We start from the raw sequence: 21,447 nt of genomic DNA on the forward strand, positions 1-21,447 counted from the left end.
CAGTGCCAGAGGCTTTTTTTGGGGGCTCCCCAAATCATTTGGAACCCTCCCTCCCCCCAAATGCTAAGTCAGCTGATACCAATTCTCTATCTATCCTCAATCATCTATCTGCTGACTTTGCCAAACCCATACACACTATACCCATCTCTTTTGTTGTCATATCTATGGATGAATTCCCCCAAGCATGTAGTGCAAGGGCCTGCCTGTATACTTTCAAATGGTACTGTTTAAAGTTTTTGTATCATATTATAATCTTGATAGGTAATAGCAGAATGTCCAAATGTCCTAAAATGTGTACAATGTGTATTTATATCTTTGTATTATGACACTTCTTACCTGTCCAGTGGGCTGCCAATAGTGTAACTAAGGAGGGGATGGCCGAAGTAATATCCATTATTTAGGCATTCATCTCTCAATGAAGTGGAGAGGGTTACCTGTCCAAGAGTCCCCCCCCCTCATAATGTTAGAAATGGCCCATGAGAGGGGAGGGGAGGGGGAATCTGATAGGTGTACCTTATATATTGGTCTTTAAAAACTCCCTCAAATAAATGTTATCTTGATGTTGGCCAAGAATGTTTGTGTCTAATCTGCTTTCCCTGTTTATGTGCAAAATGACTAATTTTTGTTGTTGTTTGACTCCACAGTTTCCTTCCACACCACAGGAATGGCAGACTGTGGCTTCCCACTTTGCCCAGCAGTGGGACTTTCCTAACTGCGGAGGGGCAATTGATGGGAAACACATCCACATCGTCCCACCACCCAACTTGGGGTCATACAATTATAATTACAAGGGGTTCAATAGTATTGTGATGTTGGCAGTGGTGTCGGCTACTTACGGGTTCCTGTATGTGGACATGGGGAAGAATGGCCGGATGTCCGATGGTGGAGTCATCGCCCAGATGGAGTTCTACAGGCATCTCCAGAATGGCAGCTTGGACTTGCCACCTCCAGAAGAGAATGTGGAAGGACTCCCATTCGTCTTCGTTGCGCATGAAGCGTTTGCGCTGGGGGACCATCTTATGCGACCATTCCCGATGAGGACCCTCACCCCGGACCAGAGGGTTTTTAATTACCGGCTGGCCAGAGCCAGAAGAGTGGTGGAGAACGCGTTTGGAATCATGGCCAGCCGGTTCCGCCTATTTCTTACACCCATACATATGGCGGAGTATAAACTTAATCATATTATCCTGGCGTGCTGTGTTCTACACAACTTTTTACGTCAACATTCTGCCAACTATGCTGGCTCAGTTGGGCCTGAGGCCGAAATTCTAAATGAAACAACCCTGACGGCGCTTGAAAGTGGCCGTCCCGGCTTGCCCTCCCTGAGTGCCCGTGATGTCCGGCAATGTGAATGTCGGACATGTGAGTCCAGAAGCGAAGCCTGAAGCAACAAAGGAGCCCTCCCTTTCTTTCTTCCTATGATGACAATACTATGCTGAGGGCCATGCGGTTGAAAGACCCGGGATTGCTATTCACTGTTTTGGGTTTTTTTCTTATGGACTATTTCTTCAACCATTCACATTTATTTTCTATTATATTTATTACACATGGACTCAATTCGAAATTTGCTTGCACTAATTGTGATATATTACTGCACTGATGGTTTATGTATTCACTAATACCTGTTGTATCTAGTGTTCTTTGTGCGGCAATTTTGGCCACACATTCACTAATTTGTATAGCGCGAGTCAACAATTTTTTTCTTGCTTGTGTTTGTGTCACATTTAGGACATCGCAGCATTTTTTATCACATTTTATACACTTTGAAGCACAATTATTTCCCCCCTTTTTTTCTTTGGGTTATCAATATGCCAGACAATGTCTGAAACCTTTTTCAAATAATAAAAAAAAAACTACTCAAATCTTTGGTGACATTTACTGCTCGTGTTTCTTTTAGCTGACCCTGACAGAAATGAAAATGGCGTGATTGTGTAACTTTACAAAGCACTGTTGGGTGTTATTTACTAAAGGCAAAGACACTTTGCACTACAAGTGCAGTTGAAACTGCACTTGTAGTGCAAAGTGGATTTGCCCTTAGGAAATAACACCCATTATTACTGAAAACACCAATTAGAGCACAACAAAAGTTTTGCAGCATTGAGACAGTAATCCACACATTATTGATTAACAATCTTTTTAATACCAGCACAATCACACGTGCATTTAGAAAAGGTTTTTAAAACAAACCAACATCATATAACAATTTTTGGGGTCAAAAAAGTAGAAATGTCCATTTAAGATAAAACAGGCATGTTTAAAACCAACAAGAAAGACACAAATTTTGAACTTACAAAGTTCACATTTGGTAGAACTTGAAGGCAATATCAGACATGATTATTTACAAACTGTGTCAGATGGGGTGAAGTCACCTCAGGAAAAGCCAAAAGTTGCCGAATGTCAACATGTGCTAGCTGCCATCATGGGGGATCAAGGGACATGTTTTGGGGGTGCAACCCCTTCCTCACAGCTACTTTATTATTGAGGAAGGGGTTGCACCCCCAAAACGTGTCAATTGATCTCCCGTGCTGTCAGATAGCACATGTTGACACACTGTGTGCATCTTCAAAATTTGGCTTTTCGCAAATTTGTCAAAAAATTTAAAAAAATTTTAGCACACAAAAAAACAAAGGGATTTGGAGGGGTTTTAAACTCTCCCTAAAACATCAATGATGTTCTTCATTTTTTTTGAACATCATTGATGTTTTTCAAGATGTTTTCCAAGTCCCTATTACACCCCATGATCTCCCTGATCAGGATCTGTGCACTTTCTGAGGTGAAATGCCCTGGATCCACAACATCATGATCACCTAAAAAGATAGAAACAAAAAAACACCATGTATTATAAATATGCCGGCATCCATCTGTTACCTGAGCCTGTGGTCGCAGACACTCACCTAATGTGGTGACAATTTCCACCACGTCTTCCTCCTCATGCTCTGCTTGGCTTGGGTGGATTTCCCCTTCTTCCAGAGGTGGGGGGTCTGTGGTCTCCTCGGATGAGGGGTGTCCTCCGAGTCTTTGATCCCCTATGATAAAAAAAATAGGTATACTTAGCACACAGATATTTGATAGCAGAAATAGGAATATGAAACATTGCTTGGAAGTGGGGTACAATTGTCTATTTTAGCAGAGTTCCAAGATGTAGAATTTTTTGTGTCCTTTGTCAAGCTTCAATACTTTACCTGTTTTGTACAAGCTTCACAGATGGAGACACCCCTATAGTATACACTGGAGCACCTGTGTGGGCCCCCTAATAAAAAGGGTGTTCTTGTGTCCCACACTAGTGCTACAGCATCCAGATGTGTAAACAGCTGCTGAGTGTCCTCTCCTTACACAGAATCTAGTTTGCATTTCATTCTAGTTACAAACCCATCTAGGCAATCAAATTATTTTCAGACAAGTAGGCCATAAAAAATGTGGGCAAATGCATATGGCCAAAACAATGGTGTTTTCTAGGCAGAACGAACAATGTTTTATACGAGCGAATAATGTGCCCATGAACATGAAAGTTGCCTTTTGAAACGGGATAACAGTTAAGAAAAGCACATGGAGCAGCACGAACGTCATAAACATAAAAAGAATAGGACCACAGCACAATTACTTACTTTTTTGCAGCACTCTCCGGATCTTTCTGTACTGCTCGGGCTCTCTTAATTTCCGGTCCTACCACCGCTTCCTGAGCTGATCTTTCGATCGTCGTACCCCGAAATTCCGGTGCAGACTCTTGACCACTTTCGCCATGATCTTGGCCTTTCTGATATTGGGGTTGGGGTAAGGTCCATGCTTCCCATCATAGTCGGCCTTCTTCAGGATGTCCACCATCTCCAACATCTCCCCAAAGGACATATTTGAGGCCTTAAATCATCTCCTTCTGGATCAGGACGTTTCCGGATCCGGGCTTTCCTCCTTCTTGTTGCTATAATTAGCACGCACCTGCTCTGACTCTGCCAATGTGCTCTTCACCCACTGCGCCGAACAAAAAGGGGCGGGGAATAGACTAGAAAGAACGTCAGGGGCGGGCGGAGTTACACGCATGCGCAGTGTGTATAAAGCATAACACGCGTGCATAGTACGCACGATCTGTGAGTGGAGGAAGGAGTATCGGAGGCGCCGATCATGATAACGAAGGTAAGAGCCAAACTTGGGCCTATACTGCTTCTAGATTGAGGCCTATATTGTAACTAGATTAGGAGAGTTTTGCCTGACATTAGGGTTTGTCTTGTGTTGTGTCTTGCAGTGAAAATGGATATCTTGAACGATACCGACTTCATGGCAATCTTCATTGACATGTTCAGGGAGCTGCCTTGTTTGTGGGAGATCAACCACCCACATTATAGGAACCAAACAAAGAGGAAGGCAGCGCTGGATCAATTGTTTGAAATTGTGAAGCAGGTGATCCCCACGGCAGACATGACCTATTTGAAGATCCTAATTGGTGGCCTGAGGAGTACATATCTAAGGGAGTGCAAGAAAGTCCAGGATTCGCAGAGATCCATAGCAGCAGATGACATCTATGTCCCCAGGATGTGGTACTATGACAGGCTGCATCACTCTCCAGTCTTCCTTCCACGCTTCCTTCCCCCCCAGCTGAGGCTTCTGACGCCCAACCTGGGCCTTCCAGGCAGCAACATGTGGAGGAGCCCAGCTTGAGCCAGGTATAGCATTCCTCTAAATATTTCTGGTTGTCCAATCAATGATGCTAACTAGATATTAGTTTGGAGTACTAATTTATGATTGTGATTGATGATGCAGAAACTAAAACCATGTCCCTTTTTCATACACAGGGAAGTCTCAGCCAGGAGGTGGCCGGCCCGAGCAGGCTGCCTGATATGCAGGTCCCTCCCCTACACCCGCAAAGAGAAAGTGGCAGGAAGAGGAGTACCCTAGAGAAGGCTGCCATAGGCCTCTTTTGGAAGGCTACAGAGGCCCTGGGAGCACCACACACTGTGGAGGAGGACTTTGCTGGCATAATTGCGTGTCAACGGACGGAGGAGGGCCAACAACTCATGTGTGAGTCATTAATTTTGGAAGCTCTCAATAAGGGGTTGAGGGGCCAAATAACATCTGCGACCCACATTTGTGACCTCACACATGGTCCTCCTCCTCCTCCTCCAGGTCCTTCTACTTCTCCTCCTCCTCCTCCTCCAGGTCCTACTAGTCCTCCTCCTCCTCCAGGTCCTACTCCTCTCCCTGCCACATCTCCAACAGCAGAGCCACAGCCGGGAATGAAGCATGGAAGGAAGACCAGAAAGTGATGACCCTGGATCCAGTCTGGTCTGCCAAAAGATGCAGCCTCTTGTGGTACCACAGCCTGGGGACACAGATGTCATCTGCTGCTTTCCAGATCTCTGGGACTTCTGGACCAGACTGCAATCCCTTACATATGGACTCCTCAGGCCACCAATTTTGATGTTCAAGAATTGATGTCTGCCCTGGGGGTCCAAGGCTTCGCTATTTTCTGCTGTTTATCCAGCATTGCCTCCCTCTTTGTTTGGTTCTGAGCCCTTAATAAAGGATTTTTGGTTTCAATTATACTTGCCTGTGTGTGTTTTGCTTCAAAAAGGACAGTTTGTTTGTGAGGATTCAGGTACATTTCAAAAATACAATGTGAAATTAACAAGAGACACCAACACCAAGCAATCTCCTTGAGATTAAATAATACAAGATATCAATGGTGTGGTGGTAACTTGACACATAAAACACACACAAAAATATTCTGGAGTAAAACTAAAAATTAAATAAAACAAAGATAAGCCTTGGAAAAAATACAAACCTAAAATATAAAATAAATCTGCCTTTAAAAAAAAAAAATAAATAATAAAAATATTTTTGTCAGATGTGACAAATCAAAATATATTAAGGGAATCTCGATAAATAATAAAGAAAGACGTTTGTGAGATGTCTTTGTGAATATGAGCAGCAAAACTACTTCATTCTTCTCACATTATAAAGAAGAAGAGAGTGCGCTGTATTAAACCATTTTTAACATTGCACCGTGACGAAAGTGTTGTATCCATTGCGAACGCTAATTTTACCCGACCGAGCTGTTCCGTCTCGGAATTTCTTTTGAGCATGCGTGGCACTTTGTGTGTCGGAACAGGCCACACACGGTCGGAATTGACGCGATCAGATTTTGTTGTCGGAAAATTTTATAGTCTGCTCTCAAACTTTGTGTGTCGGAAAATCCGATGGAAAATGTCCAATGGAGCCCACACACGGTCGGAATGTCCGACAACACGCTCCGATCGGACATTTTCCATCGGAAAATCAGACCGTGTGTATGGGGCAATAGAATGGCCTAGTCAAAGTCCAGACCCAAATCCAATTGAAAAGACTTGAAAATTGCTGTTCACAGACACTCTCCATCCAATCTCACAGAGCTTGAGCTATTTTGCAAAGAAGAATGGGCAAAAATTTCACTCTCTAGATGTGCAAAGCTGGTAGAGACATCCCCAAAAAGATTTGCAGCTGTAATTGCAGTGAAAGGTGGTTCTACAAAGAATTGACTCAGGGGACTGAATACAAATGCACGCCACACTTTTCACATATTTAATTGTAAAAAAATTTGAAAACCATTTATCATTTCCTTCCACTTCAAAATGATGTGCCATTTATATTTTTGGTTGTAACATGGCAAAATGTGGAAAATTTCAAGGGGTGTGAATACTTTTTCAAGGCACTGTACATGTGTAGATCTGCAGATCTTTATAGCACTGGATGCAGCTGTGCCCTACTTTTTAGTATGCATCCAAATGCACAAATCTTCACAGCTGTGTGTGGTCTCATTGATTACTATAGCGCTGCATTTAGATGCATATAAAACTGTAAGCTGCATGCAACTAAATGAAGCATTTAGGATGCCCATGTGAATGATCCCTTATTCTGAAATGAATAAAAACCAAGCACTGATGTGGATAGATATGTGTGATATAAATAAATTGTGCTTAAAAATATATATATATACCAATATAGTTAGTGCTATGATAAAATCAGTAAATTAAAGCTGCTATCAATATAGGGTGATCAGATAACCAAACAAATAGTACTAAGTATAAAATTGATGCGCTTTAAATAAATAGTGCACAATATGCTGCTGCGACTAAGCTTAAATCCGGGAATAATGTGGGAGGAGCTTAGGACGTTCAGTGCTGCAATACACCTGAAGGTTAACAGCAGCTGTTTCTCTATTGGAAACCTCGTCCACAGCGGCTGACTGCAATCTGCATATTTGAATGCTTCTAATAGACCGGGAGTTTGTGAGTGTATCTCTTGTCCCTGTTTTGCTTGTGTACTATCTAGTAAGTTCACTGCACAATGATCTATTTTTTCTTTGCTTGCTTTGCATAAAACCTTTATCCTGAGAGCCGAATCACCAGCAGTATTATGGCTAAAGTGGGATGCAAGAAAAACTAAATATCCTGATACAAACGATCTAACCCAGTGAGTCAATCAATCTGGATTAAGGGAAGGAACTGTTTCATTATTTTTACTTTCCCCCACTATTTATCTCTGCCTGGACATTGTACTCAGAGTGTCATTATTATTTTATTTATATTCACCGTCACATCACCAATTTGAAGATTTATTTTGGCAATTTTAACACATGTATTAGCACCATAATTATTTATCTATTTTATTCACATGTATGCATTTTTTATTCCTGGATTTAAGCTTAGTCGCAGCAGCATATTGTGCACTATTTATTTAAAGCGCATCAATTTTATACTTAGCCTTATTCTGAAATGCATTTGATATAGTTTCTATCTGCTAAAACTCTTATTTGAGTTCACTAAAAACAAAAGAAAAAACAAAAAAACCTCATCTTATAGCCTTTTGGCAGTTAAAGCGCAATCAAACTGTATCTGAGCTCCACAAACTGAAAACGCTATTTAATTCATTTTTAGTAAACTCACTCATCAATCAATGTCTCCATGCTTTATTTAGATAAAAAACTCACTTTGAAAAACACCCCCATTTCAAGCATTCTAGTCTAGGCCATCTTGAGTAAGTCTAGGTTCACATCTATGTGGTTGATACATTTTTCAGGCACGTTTTGCAGTGCATTTTTAAACCCGCATTTTGACACATTTTTGCATGCATTTTTCATGCATTTTGCCTTTTATGTTTTTTTTTTCCCCTTTAAAAACACTGTATATAGCTGGTTGCTAAAGAGCGGGCCAGGAAGCCGCCCGCCACATCCTTAACAACTGACAAGTCATCAACTGTCAGCTGAATGTAAAAAAAAGAATTGCCGGCATTTGCATTAAAACATTTGCGAAAAAAACGGCGCGGCCCCTCCAAATCCATACCAGACCCTTATGCGAGCATGCATCCTGGCAGGTCAGGAAAGTTAGAGGACAAGCGAGTGCCCCCTCCTGAACCATACCAGGCTGCTTGCCCTCAACATTGGGGGGCTTTGGATCAGGGGGGGCAAGTGCCTCTTCTCCACAACCTTGGGCTGTGGTTGTGGGGATCTGCAAGTGGGGGGCTTATCAGAATATTAAAGCACCCTTTAACAAAGGGGTCCCCAGATCCTGCCCCCCCTTATGTGAATGAGTATAGGGCACATTGTATCCTACTCATTCAACTTAAAAAGTGTCATATAGAAAAAAAACACATAGACAGTTTTTGACAATTCCTTTTTTTAAAATCGAAAAATAATGTCCAATGATGTAGATATTGATGCCGCTGCCACCGCCACCCCCCCAAAAAAAAAAGCTCCACACTCGTGGAAATCTAACCACTCCTTCATCTGACAGTATTTAAGTAGTGATGTCACCTGTGGCCCCACCTCCTTGTGACATCACCGGCCCAGCATGCACCGGTCAGTGATCTGGGGACCCCTTGTTAAAGGGGGCTTCCAGATTTTGATAAGCCCCTCATCTGCAGTTCCCCACAACCACAGCCCAGGGTTGTGGGGAAGAGGCCCTTATTTCCATCAACACGGGGACAAGGTGCTCTGGAGCGGGGGGGCAGGGCCCCAAAGCACCCTCCATGTTGAGAGCATGTGGCCTGGTATGGTTCAGGAGGGGGGCTGCTGGCTAATCCCCTACCTTTCCTGACCTGCTGGGCTGCATGCTCGGATAAGGGTCTGGTATGGATTTTGGGGAGACCCCACACGTTTTTTTTCACACATTTTTTACCTGGAAATTCTTTTTTTTTTACATTCAGCTGTCAGCGGGAAACCCCACTGACACCTGATGACTCATCAGTTGTTAAGGACATGGCAACCAGCTTCCCGGCCCACTTCTTAGCAACCAGCTATATACAGTGTTTTTAAATAGAAAAAAAAAACACAAAACACATTAAAAACACATCAAAAATGCTGCGTTTCTGGTGCGACTTCATTAAAGTTTATTACACGCAAAATAAAATCTGCTGTGGGAAAAAAAAGTCCCCAACCCTTTCCAAAAATGTACTGGCTGAAAAACACATAAATGTGAACATGTACCATAGGAAACCATGTTAAATGGACTGTAGTGCATTTCTGGAAAATGGAAAACACACAAAAACGTGCATAGGTGTGAATTAGGGATGGGCTATATGTTCGAGTCGAACATGAGTTCGACTCGAACATTGGGGTGTTCGCGGCAAATTCGAAAAGCCACAGAACACCCTTTAAAATCCTATGGGAGAAATCTAAAGTGCTAATTTTAAAGGTTAATATGCAAGGTATTGTCATAAAAAGTGTTTGGGGACCTGGGTCCTGCCCCAGGGGACATGTATCAATGCAAAAAAAAGTTTTAAAAATGGCCGTTTTTTCGGGAGCAGTAATTTTAATAATGCTTAAAGTGAAACAATAAAAGTGAAATATTCCTTTAAATTTCATACCTGGGGGGTGTCTATAGTATGCCTGTAAAGTAGTGCATGTTTCCCGTATGTATAACAGTCCGAGAGCAAAATGACATTTCTTTTTTTTTAATAATCAAAAATTTTTATTGTTTATTTCATTTATAAATACACCATTTATACAACATTCTATACCCCTTTGTTCAAACAATAGAAACATACTACACATTACATCCTACATCACCTACCACTGTTTTCCCCCCTGTCCCAGCGGCTGACATTTACATATGCGAGGGGAAAAAAAAAAATATATAAAAAATAATTGGTACCCACCCCACCGTGTTTATCGTGCTTATGTTTATAAAGTGTAAAAAAAAATAAAATTATAAATACTTCCCCCCTTATTCTAATTGGTGTCTTTAGTCCCCTCCATTCCTTGTTATGTATTGTGGAAGAGAGAAAAGAAAAAAAAATTAAATAAATAAATAAATAAATGGTACCCACCCCACCGTGTTTATCGTGCTTATGTTTATAAAGTATTAAAAAATAAAATTATGAATAAGTTCCGCCTAATTCTTATTAGTGTCCTTAATCACTTCAATTCATAATTATATATTGTGTGAAGAGAGACAACAAAAAAAATAAATAAATAAATAATTGGTACCCACCCCACCGTGTTTATCGTGCTTATATTTATAAAGTGTTTAAAAATAAAATTATAAATAATTTCCCCCTTATTCTTATTAGTGTCATTAATCACTTCAAAAAAAAAAAAAAAAAAGGGGGGTGGGGAGTTCCCCCCTTATTCTGAATAGTGTCTTTAGTCCCTACAATTCCTTGTTATGTATTGTGAAAAAAAAAAAAAAATTCCCTTCCGTGTATATTCGTGTTTATATTTATATAATTTATAAAGTGTTTTTAAAGATAAATTTATAAGTACATTCCCCCTTATGCTAATTCGTGTCATTAATTACATCAGTTCATTATTAAATACAACCCCTTTATTCTAGTTCGTGTCACTAACCACTAAAATTCATAATTATGAAGATGTGTTAAAAAAAAAAAAAAAAAGAGTTTCCTTATAATTCATAATTGTTATTAATCGTGTGCCTATCTCCTTCCCCCCTCCACCTCCAATGTTTGTCAAAACTGGGACAAGAGGGAAATAGTAAAAAAACAAAAAAAACAGAGACCACATATACATTTAACCATACATTATCTTACCCCCCTCCCTCTTTGATTAGCATTAGAGAAGTTATATGACTATTTACATCTACCCTTCAGGGCCATTCTTCTTATATCTCTATTCTAAATGACTATACCATTCCTTCCTCCTACCCATCTGTATTTCCCTCTTCTATTATCTCCTCAGCACATTGTTCCCAGTTTGCCCATGTCGTTTCAAATTTCTTTCTTTGGTTTTTAACCACATGAACCCATCTCTCTGCTTCCTTTATTATATTAACCTCGTTTCTCCACTCTATGACTGACGGAATCCGGTCCTGTCTCCAGTACTTCGGAATTAGTTTTTTTGCTGCATTTAACAAATGTGGGGTTATACTTTCTCTATATTTTTTGATAGGTCCAGTCATTCCATGAAATAAATATTGTATGGGCCCAAACTCCATGTGCTCCGTCATCATTTTCTTAATCCAGGGGGCTACTAATTCCCAAAAACGCTTAATTATTGGGCACGTCCACCATAGATGAAGAAAAGTTCCCCTCTGTCCACAGCCCCTCCAGCATTTGTCATTAGCTTCTGAAGAGATTTGTGCCATTTTAACTGGTGTCCTATACCATCTCGCTAGGAATTTATATGCCATTTCTTGCACCTTTGTACTTATGGAGGTAGTAAATGTTAACGATATCATTTTATTTATTTGTTTATCTGTCCACACTTGGCCTAGCTCCCTCTCCCATTCTTTCATGAAGTATGGGGGTTTCTTTTCTTGTTCTCCTAGGATCATTCTGTACGTCCAGGATAATGTATGCCTATCTTCTGATGTCTGTGCACACTTCCTCTCAAATGCGGTAAGTGTATTTATGGATCTTAACGGTTTTATTTTCTTAAGGAAGCTCGTCATTTGACGGTATTTCCATTCTGCCATTCTTGTCTCCCCAAATTTCAAGATCATCTCTGTCAGTGGTATTAAAACTCCACTTGGGGCAAACTTACCGCATCTAATATTCCCATCTTGTCCCCACGCCCCCAGACTTCCCGTCTTCTCCCCCGGGAGGAACCATGGAAATCCCTCCAGAGGAGTCAGAGGGGAGGTCTGTGGGGCATACCTACCCTCTTTATTCATTCTATCCCATACTTCTAATGTATTCAGGGTTATTGGTGATGTCCATTGTGACAGCCCTCTCAGTGACCCTTGGATCCATGGTGCTCCTGCCAGGTTTCTCCCCGCCATCACCATTTCTGCCTGTACCCATGGTTTTCTATCTAGGTCATGGCACCAGTCTATTATTCTAACTAGCGCCATGGCCTTATAATAGGATGTTATATCCGGGAGTCCTAGGCCACCCTCCGCTCTACTCCTTCTTAAAATGTCGTACGCCAATCTAGGCCTTTTATCATTCCATACAAAGGCCATTAATAGCCGACGCATTTGTTTAAGGAGACTCGCCGGCAACCTGATTGGCACTGTACGCAGCACATAAACTATTCTGGGCAGTATACTCATTTTTATGGCACTGTCTTCCGAACCAGGTCAAGTATTTCCCCTTCCATTTCTTTAATTCTTCTGTTATTTCTTTCACTAATGAGCCATAATTATGCTCCAACAATAGTTCATAGTCTGCGCTTATCTGTACCCCCAGGTATGTCAGCGACTCCCTGTTCCATATAAATGGGTATTTCTCCTTCAGTGTTCTCTCCATCTCCGCTGGGACATGACTGGGAAGGATGACTGATTTCTCGAAATTAATCTTAAAGCCAGACACCCTTCCAAATTTCTGTACTTCTACCATCAATGCGGCTATAGATGTCTGGGGAGTGGACATAAAAAATAATAAATCGTCCGCATATGCTGCTACTTTATGTTATGTGGCCTATGTGCGTCCCCACTATCTCCTTATTCTTTCTGATTCTACGCAAAAAGGGTTCCATTACTATTGCAAATATCAATGGGGACAGTGGGCACCCCTGCCTGGTACAGTTTTGTATGTTAAAGCATTCAGATACTGTCCCATTTACCTTAATTCTTGCTCTTGGTTTTGTGTATAGTGCCATAATCCATCCCAGCATTCTCTCCCCCAGTCCTATCCTCCCCAGTACTTCTCTCATAAAGCCCCAGTTCACTCTGTCGAAGGCTTTCTCCGCATCCATCGACAGAGTGATTCCTGGGGCTTCACCTGGGCCATGTTGCATCCAATGCAGTATATGGAGTGCGCGGGAGGTGTTATCTCTTGCTTCTCGCCCCTTTACAAACCCTGCTTGATCTGGGTGCACTAAATCTCCTACATCTTCCTGTAGTCTCAGGGCCAGAATTTTTGCCAGTATCTTGGTGTCTGAGTTCAGCAGAGAGATTGGCCTGTAATTAGCACATACCTGGGGATCTTTTCCCTCTTTTGGCAAAACCATTATGTACGCCAGTGATGCTTCTGAGGATAGTGGATTTCCAGCACCCATAGAGTTGAAATAATCACAAAGTGGCCTTACCAAAATTGGGAGAAATTTCTTGTAATATATGTTTGTCAGCCCATCCGGGCCCGGGCTTTTCCCTGGGGGTAGGGCTGCTATCACTCTGCTCAACTCTTCCACCGTGATTGGGCGTTCCATAATCTCGGAGGTTTCTCTATTTAGTATGGGCATATCTGCGTTCTCAATGTAATCCTCGATCTTATCTCTCCTTTGTTCCTTGCTTTCCCCTTCTTCAGATGGTTCTGTTTTGGAGATGTTATATAGTACCTCATAAAATTTACTAAATTCTTTTGCTATCGCCTTTGTGTCTATTATTTTCCTACCCTGAACTAGTAAGCTGTGCACGTGTCTGGAGTCCTGTTGTTTTTTAAGTTGTTTTGCCAGTAGCTTACCGCATTTATTTCCTTGTTCATATGCTCTATTTGCGAAAAACCTAATTTTGTTCTTTGCTTTGTATTCTAAATATTGCGCAAGCTCTGCCCGTACACTCTCCAGACATCTACCATCCACTGGATCGGGATTTTCCTTATGCTTTATCTCTAGGGTTCTGATCTTCTCCAGTAATTCGTCCATTTCCCTTTTGCTTTCCTTTTTCATATATGTGCCAATGGCAATTAAGTCCCCCCTCACAACCGCTTTGTGTGCTTCCCACACCAATTGATCTGACACTCCTTCCGTTTTATTTATTTTGAAATACTCCTTTATCCTAACCCTTAATTTCTCCACTATGTTCTCTTTATCCAACAATGACTCGTTCAGATGCCAAGTTCGTTCCGCCCGAGTCATTTGAGTTGGTTGAAGGGTCAAAATTATTGGGGCATGGTCAGACATAGTTATTGGTTCAATTGTACTTGTGCTGACATTCCCCAAATAGAATTGATCCACCAAAAAGAGCCGTGAGTACATATCGTGAGTCTATGCCGTGAATACATATCGTGTATTTTAGAGTAATAGCTATAATCCCTGATACCTGGATGTAAAGCTCTCCAATTATCCACTAGGTGTTGAGAGCGTAAGATTTGTTTAACCCGCTTTATGGCTTTAAAAGACACAGCAGTTCTACCCGTAGAGGTATCTATACTCGGCTCTAACACCATATTAAAATCTCCTCCTACCACTACACACCCTTCCTTAAATTCTTCCAGTTTTCTAAATACTTTAACCAGAAAGTTAGCTGTCCCAACATTGGGCGAATATATTGAAGCAAAGGTATATCGTCTCCCCTGTAGCGTACCCTTTACAAACAAGTACCGACCTTCTGGGTCACTTTGCAGGGTCTCCGTAGTCCATGGGCACGATTTTTTGAACGCAATTGTGACCCCTCTTGCCCTCGCTATTGGGGATACTGCATGATACCATTGATTCAGTACATTCTGGGGTAAGCTTGGAATTGAGCTGCTCTTGAAATGGGTCTCCTGCAGGAAAACAACATCAGCTCCCCAATGTTGCAGCTCAACCCATAAGCGCCCTCTTTTAATTGGTGAATTCAAACCCCTCACATTATATGACAAAATTTTCAAAATGGCTGTCATTTTATTTCATTTTTAGAACACCCAGCCCCTTGCCCTTGTTCTCTATCTTCTCCTCTGCCAATCCCACCCCCCCCTTCTACCCCCCCTCCCCGTCATTCATTACTTCCAGACAAAAAACCCCAAAAAAACAAAAAATATACCACTTGTATATCATAAATATATACCTTACATACTTACATCCTGTCCTCCCATACCACAAACCTTCCATTAGGGGTATTTCTAAAAATCGGGTATTTAGCTTGCGCACACCCACACCTCCTGTGCGCCTGCCACCACCCTTCCCTGCCTTCCGCAGGATTATTCCATTGGGGCTGACCTATTGACCTACCTAAGGTACACATTCCCCACTACACCTTCCCTTCCAATCCCCCCTCTCTCCCCGGCATTACTCTATTAACCCCCTCCTGAGTGGGAAGGACAAAAAAAAAAAAATGTCCTTTAAGTCCTTCTCTGGGCTATTCCCCTATTAACCTTTGCTGGAACTTCTTGCCATTTCTCTGCTCCTTGTAGGGGGGGCCCTAGACAACTTATTCTCCAGTCCACAAAGTCCACCATCGGGAGATCTAATTTTTCCACAAATACTTTTAGATCATCCTTCGTTCGCAATGTTGCGGTTCTTCCATTCCTGGAAGCTGTTAGACTGAAAGGGAACCCCCACCTATACTTGATCTCCGCCTTCCGTAAAATTTCCAGCAATGGGCGAACCGCCCCACGTTTAAAGAGAGTCCTTTTCGATATATCTGGATACAGAGCTATGTTTGAACCTTCAAATGTAATCCTAGGGTTATCACGTGCCATCTTTATTATACTCTCCTTCACTGCATATTTGTGCACTTTACATATTACATCTCTGGGTACATCAGTTTTTGTGCTCTTGGAGTGGGCCCGGTGTATCCGGTCTATTTCTATAACATTAGGGGCTTGATCTCCTAAAATCTGTCCAAACATTTTTTGTGCCACTAGGGCTAGTTCTGTCGCTGTGATTGACTCTTTCAGTCCCTTTATACGTATATTTTGGCGTTTATCCCTATTCTCATATTCATCCAGCTGGTCCCTGTAAGCATTTAAAGTTTCTTCATATTTTTTCATGGATTCTTGAGTTTCTGTCACAGCTTGTATAATGACTTCTTGTTCTTTTTCCATCCCCTCTACTCTGTATCCCAGGTCCCTGACATCCTCTTTTACGCTTGCTACTGCTTGCATACAAGATTGTTCAACTGCATTTATTAATTGCTGAATATCACTTTTAGTGGGGAGGGCCTTCAACAGGCCCCAGATATCCCTTTCTGGGTCTACACTTTGTCCAGTCCATCCTTGTGGGTTCCCTTCACCGTTTTGGAGGCTCTCCTGGTCACAGTCCATGACATGTCTCTGCGGTGACCCACATCTTCCCTCTCCCCCACCTTTTATACTTGGGTGTTCCTGACCATTACTTCGGTCCATGTTGGGGGTTGGGTCCTCTCCTTCTCTTGCTCTCATCCTCTCCATATCTATGGTCTCAGACTCTTCTTGAGTCTGTCTATTATCCTCCCCCTGTGTCACTGTACCCCGGCTTCCCGTTGATGTACTTTGTATAGCCGTTTCTAAATGTCCATTACCAGGAACTAGCTGACCTATATTTTTAGCCCCTTTTACCTGGGGGCACCCACCACCACTACCGGGAGGGCTCTGCTCCGGGGTCCTCCTCCCTCTTCCCGCTGTAGGAGGTCTCTTACCGTTCACGACGATATTGTCCCCTTTCGGCTGTACATCCGCCCGCAAAATGACATTTCTAAAGGAAAAAAAAGTAATTTAAAAGTGCTAGCGCTAGTGCCGGCTATTTAATGAATTGTCGGTCCCGACAATACACATAAAAGTCATTGAAAGTCATTGAAAAATTTAAAAAAATGCATGGGGGCCCCCAAAAATTCCATTACCAGGCCCTTCAGGTCTGGTATGGATTTTAAGGGGAACTCCGTGCCAACATTTTTAAAAAAATGGCCTGGGGTTGCCCCAAAAATCCACACCAGACCCTTATCCGAGCACGCAACCTGGCAGGCCACAGGAAAAGAGGGGGGGGAACGAGAGAGCGCTGGGCCTCATCACCACAACCCTTGCCCGGTGGTTGTGGGGATCTGCCGGCGGGGGGCTTATCGGAATAAGGAAGCCCCCTTTAACAAAGGGGACACCCAGATCCCGCCCCCCCATGTGCATTGGTAAGGGGTGCATTGTACCCCTACCATTTCACAAAAAGAAAGTGTCAAAATGTTCAAAAACCACAGGAGACGGCTTTATTAAATCCTTTATTAAAAATAAAAAAATTAAAAATAAGAGAGATTCCAGCGATGTAATCCAATAAATCCATGCTCCTATTCCAGCGATGTAATCCAATTTTGGATTTCCAGCGATGGATGATCTCCAGCGACTCCAGCGAGGAACATGCACAGGATCCTGCCTCCACTGGAGGCACCCAGCCAATGACGCGGCGCTAGCTTGACAGCTCTGATGTAGCTGAGGGCAGGGCCACCCGTCACGTGACCCCGCCCCCCTCTGACAAGGGGAAATGCCGGAGTTTTGCAAGTGATATGTACGGGTGACCCCGCCCCCCTCTGATGCAACGGGGATCCTGCGTTGCAGAAAACAAAACCATGAACATAAAGAAGATGGCCCATGTGATTACTCAGACTACTGTTGTAAATCAATGAATATAGTTTTCTTTTAAGGACACGACAGCGAGGGTACTCAGAAGCGGGGATGAACCAAATGTACCTGAGTTTGACTTGAGCAGGATTCATTGAACATTAACCACTTCAGCCCCGGAAGATTTTACCCCCTTCCTGACCAGAGCACTTTTTGCGATTCGGCACTGCATCACTTTAACTGACAATTGCGCGGCCGTGCGAGATTGCACCCAAACAAAATTGACGTCCTTTTTTTCCCTCAAATAGAGCTTTTTTTTGGTGGTATTTGATCACCTCTGTGGTTTTCATTTTTTGCGCTATAAACAAAAAAAAGCAATATTTTTTACTTTTTGCTATAATAAATATCCCCCAAAAATATATAAAAAAAAAATTTAGGCTGATATGTATTCTTCTAGATATTTTTGGTAAAAAAAATCTCAATAAGCGTATATTGATTGGTTTGCACAATAGTTATAGCGTCTACAAAATAGGGGATAATTTTATGGCATTTTTATTATTCATTTTTTTTTTTTACTTGTAATGGCGGCGATCTGGGATTTTTATCAGGACTGTGACATTATGGTGGACACATTTTGACACATTTTTGGGAACCATTGGCATTTATACTGCGATCAGTGCTATAAAAATGCACTGATTACTGTAAAAATGTCACTGGCGGGGAAGGGGTTAACCACTAGGGGGCAATCAAGGGGTTAAATGTGTTCCCTCTCTGTGTTCTAACTGAAGGGGGGAGGGGAATGTCTAGGGGAGATAACAGATCGCCGTTCATACTGTGTATGAACAGACAATCAGTCTCTTCTCCCCTCAGAGAACCAGAAACTGTGTGTTTACACACACAGATCTCAGCTCTCGGTGTGTCAGCAGCAATCGTGGGAGCCTGGCGGTGACCGCCGGGCACTCGCATCGGCTCTGGGGCGAGCAGTGGCTACAGGGCGAAGCAACATTACATAACGTCGTTTCGCCCAGCGTGCCATTCTGCCACAGTAAAACTCTGGTGGCAGGTCTTGAAGTGGTTAAGTAAGTTCATATACCAAATCCAAACCCCACTGAAAATAATGGGAGCTGAATCTAAAATCAATACTAGCCATTTTCTAAAGGGCATGGGCTGGGTACTAACCCAAAGGGGGGGGAGGCATGTACTATTACTACACAAAAAAGTTGAAAATTCAATTAAGGCGCAGCAATTCTTATAATGCTTACAATTAAACATTCAAAATGCACAATTACTTTAAATAACACACCTGGGGGAGTTGCCCTAAACCTGTCTGGGAAGCAGCGCATCTATACCATGAATACAACCAACTACAGCAAAACTGTAAACAAAAACAATGCTGTTTAAATGACAGTAAATTACATTACCCTGGAAGATTGTTTTTCTTTTTAAAATACAAAATGGAACTCCCCAGAATACATACCAGATAAGTAAGCATTTTTGGGGACCTTTTGGGGGCGTCTCCATGCTGTTTTTAAAACAAAAAAGGAAGTCAGCAGTGAAATGTAATTTACAGGCAATATCATGTTATACATGCATTGTTGTTTGTTTGCCTTTAAATAATTTTGTCCCTTCCTCACTTCTTAAGCCTCATACACATGGGTCGAATATCGGCCGCAATCAGCTGTTACAGTAGAAACCAGCAGGCTTTTGGCACTTGTGTACAGCTGCCCATCCGACAGAAACCGATCTCATGACCAGCTTCTGTTGAACGAGCATGTTTGAAAACCAGCAGCCAATGGGCTCCAATCAGCACTTGCAGCCAAAGCCTGCGAGGGCAGACCCATGTGTTCTGACAGGGGGGCGGTCTCCCTGTCAGAACACAATAGCACAGCATGGGAGATCATTGTACTAACAATGCATAGTTAGTACAGCAACCTCTCAGTTTTTTTGTTTTTTTTGCTCAGTCCACTGGGTTGAACGAAAAAAAAAAATGTAACGCGTGTCTTCAGTTTCTGTTCTGCACGCATGTACAGTAATTGCTGGAGCTAGACATCCCTTGATTTTTTGACTGATCTGAATCTGGTGTTCAACTGTCAAGATCTGCACAAGCTTTCAATTAAAGCTTTCTACAATGTGCAAGATGTCATTTGCATCAATTCACTGTCTGCCAACACTGCTGAGATTGTAAGCTATAGCTATCTCACCACAACTGAATCAGTTATAGTTACATAGTTACATAGTAGGTGAGGTTGAAAAAAGACACACGTCCATTAAGTCCAACCTATGTGTGTGATTATGTGTCAGTATTGCATTACATATCCCTGTATGTTGCGGTCATTCAGGTGATTATCTAATAGTTTCTTGAAGCTATCAATGCTCCCCGCTGAGACCACCGCCTGTGGAAGGGAATTCTACATCCTTGCCGCTCTTACAGTAAAGAACCCTCTACGTAGTTTAAGGTTAAACCTCTTTTCTTCTAATTGTAATGAGTGGCCCCGAGTCTTATTAAACTCTCTTCTGCGAAAAAGTTTTGTCCCTATTGTGGGGTCACCAGTACAGTATTTGTAAATTGAAATCATATCCCCTCTCAAGCGTCTCTTCTCCAGAGAGAATAAGTTCAGTGCTCGCAACCTTTCCTCATAACTAAGATCCTCCAGACCCTTTATTAGCTTTGTTGCCCTTCTTTGTACTCGCTCCATTTCCAGTACATCCTTCCTGAGGACTGGTGCCCAGAACTGGACAGCATACTCCAGGTGCGGCCGGACCAGAGTCTTGTAGAGTGGGAGAATTATCGTTTTATCTCTGGAGTTGATCCCCCTTTTAATGCATGCCAATATTCTGTTTGCTTTATTAGCAGCAGCTTGGCATTGCATGCCATTGCTGAGCCTATCATCTACTAGGACCCCCAGGTCCTTTTCCATCCTAGATTCCCCCAGAGGTTCTTCCCCCAGTGTATAGATTGCATTCATATTTTTGCCACCCAAATGCATTATTTTACATTTTTCTACATTGAACCTCATTTGCCATGTAGTCGCCCACCCCATTAAGTTATAGAGACCACACTTGCAATGCTTAGATTGGAGCTGAATGATTTTTGACTGTTCTACTTCCTCAGTAAAAAAATAATCTTTAGTGCTGGAATATAATGTGAGGTGTGGAAACTGGATATACAGCAACTTAGGACAGCTCAGCCATTGTCATTCATGCCTGTACAAGCCTGCAAGATAATCACAGCACAACACACAACATCTTACAACAACCAATACTACAGTGATTGCATCCTACAACACCAATACTACAGTGATTGTCTAATAGAACTGCTATAAGTTCTGCTATATGTCAATTGTGTGAATGTTTTATATATATATATAGTTGTCAGACAAACCTGATTTCTTTTTATGAAGAGGTAAGTAAAACCTTGGACAGAGGGGTGGCTGTGGACGTGGTTTATTTGGATTTTGCAAAAGCGTTTGATACAGTTCCGCACACACGGCTCATGTGTAAGTTAAAGTCTACAGGCTTGGAAATATCAGTTTGTAAATGGATAGAAAACTGGCTAAAAGACAGAATTCAGAGAGTAGTGGTTAATGATTCTTACTCTGAATGGTCTAAGGTTATCAGTGGTGTACCCCAAGGTTCAGTGCTGGGACCCTTACTCTTTAATATCTTTATAAATGATATTGGATCTGGGATCAAAAGTAACATTTCTGTCTTTGCAGATGACACCAAGCTATGCAGTGGAATAACGTCCTTACAGGATGTCTCCAATTTACAAGCTGACCTCAATGCTCTGTCTAATTGGGCGACTATGTGGCAGATGAGGTTTAATGTTGAGAAATGTAAAGTTATGCACTTGGGGGCTAA

Source organism: Aquarana catesbeiana, linkage group LG10 (assembly GCF_042186555.1).
Source record: "Aquarana catesbeiana isolate 2022-GZ linkage group LG10, ASM4218655v1, whole genome shotgun sequence".
NCBI classification, from domain to species: domain Eukaryota; kingdom Metazoa; phylum Chordata; class Amphibia; order Anura; family Ranidae; genus Aquarana; species Aquarana catesbeiana.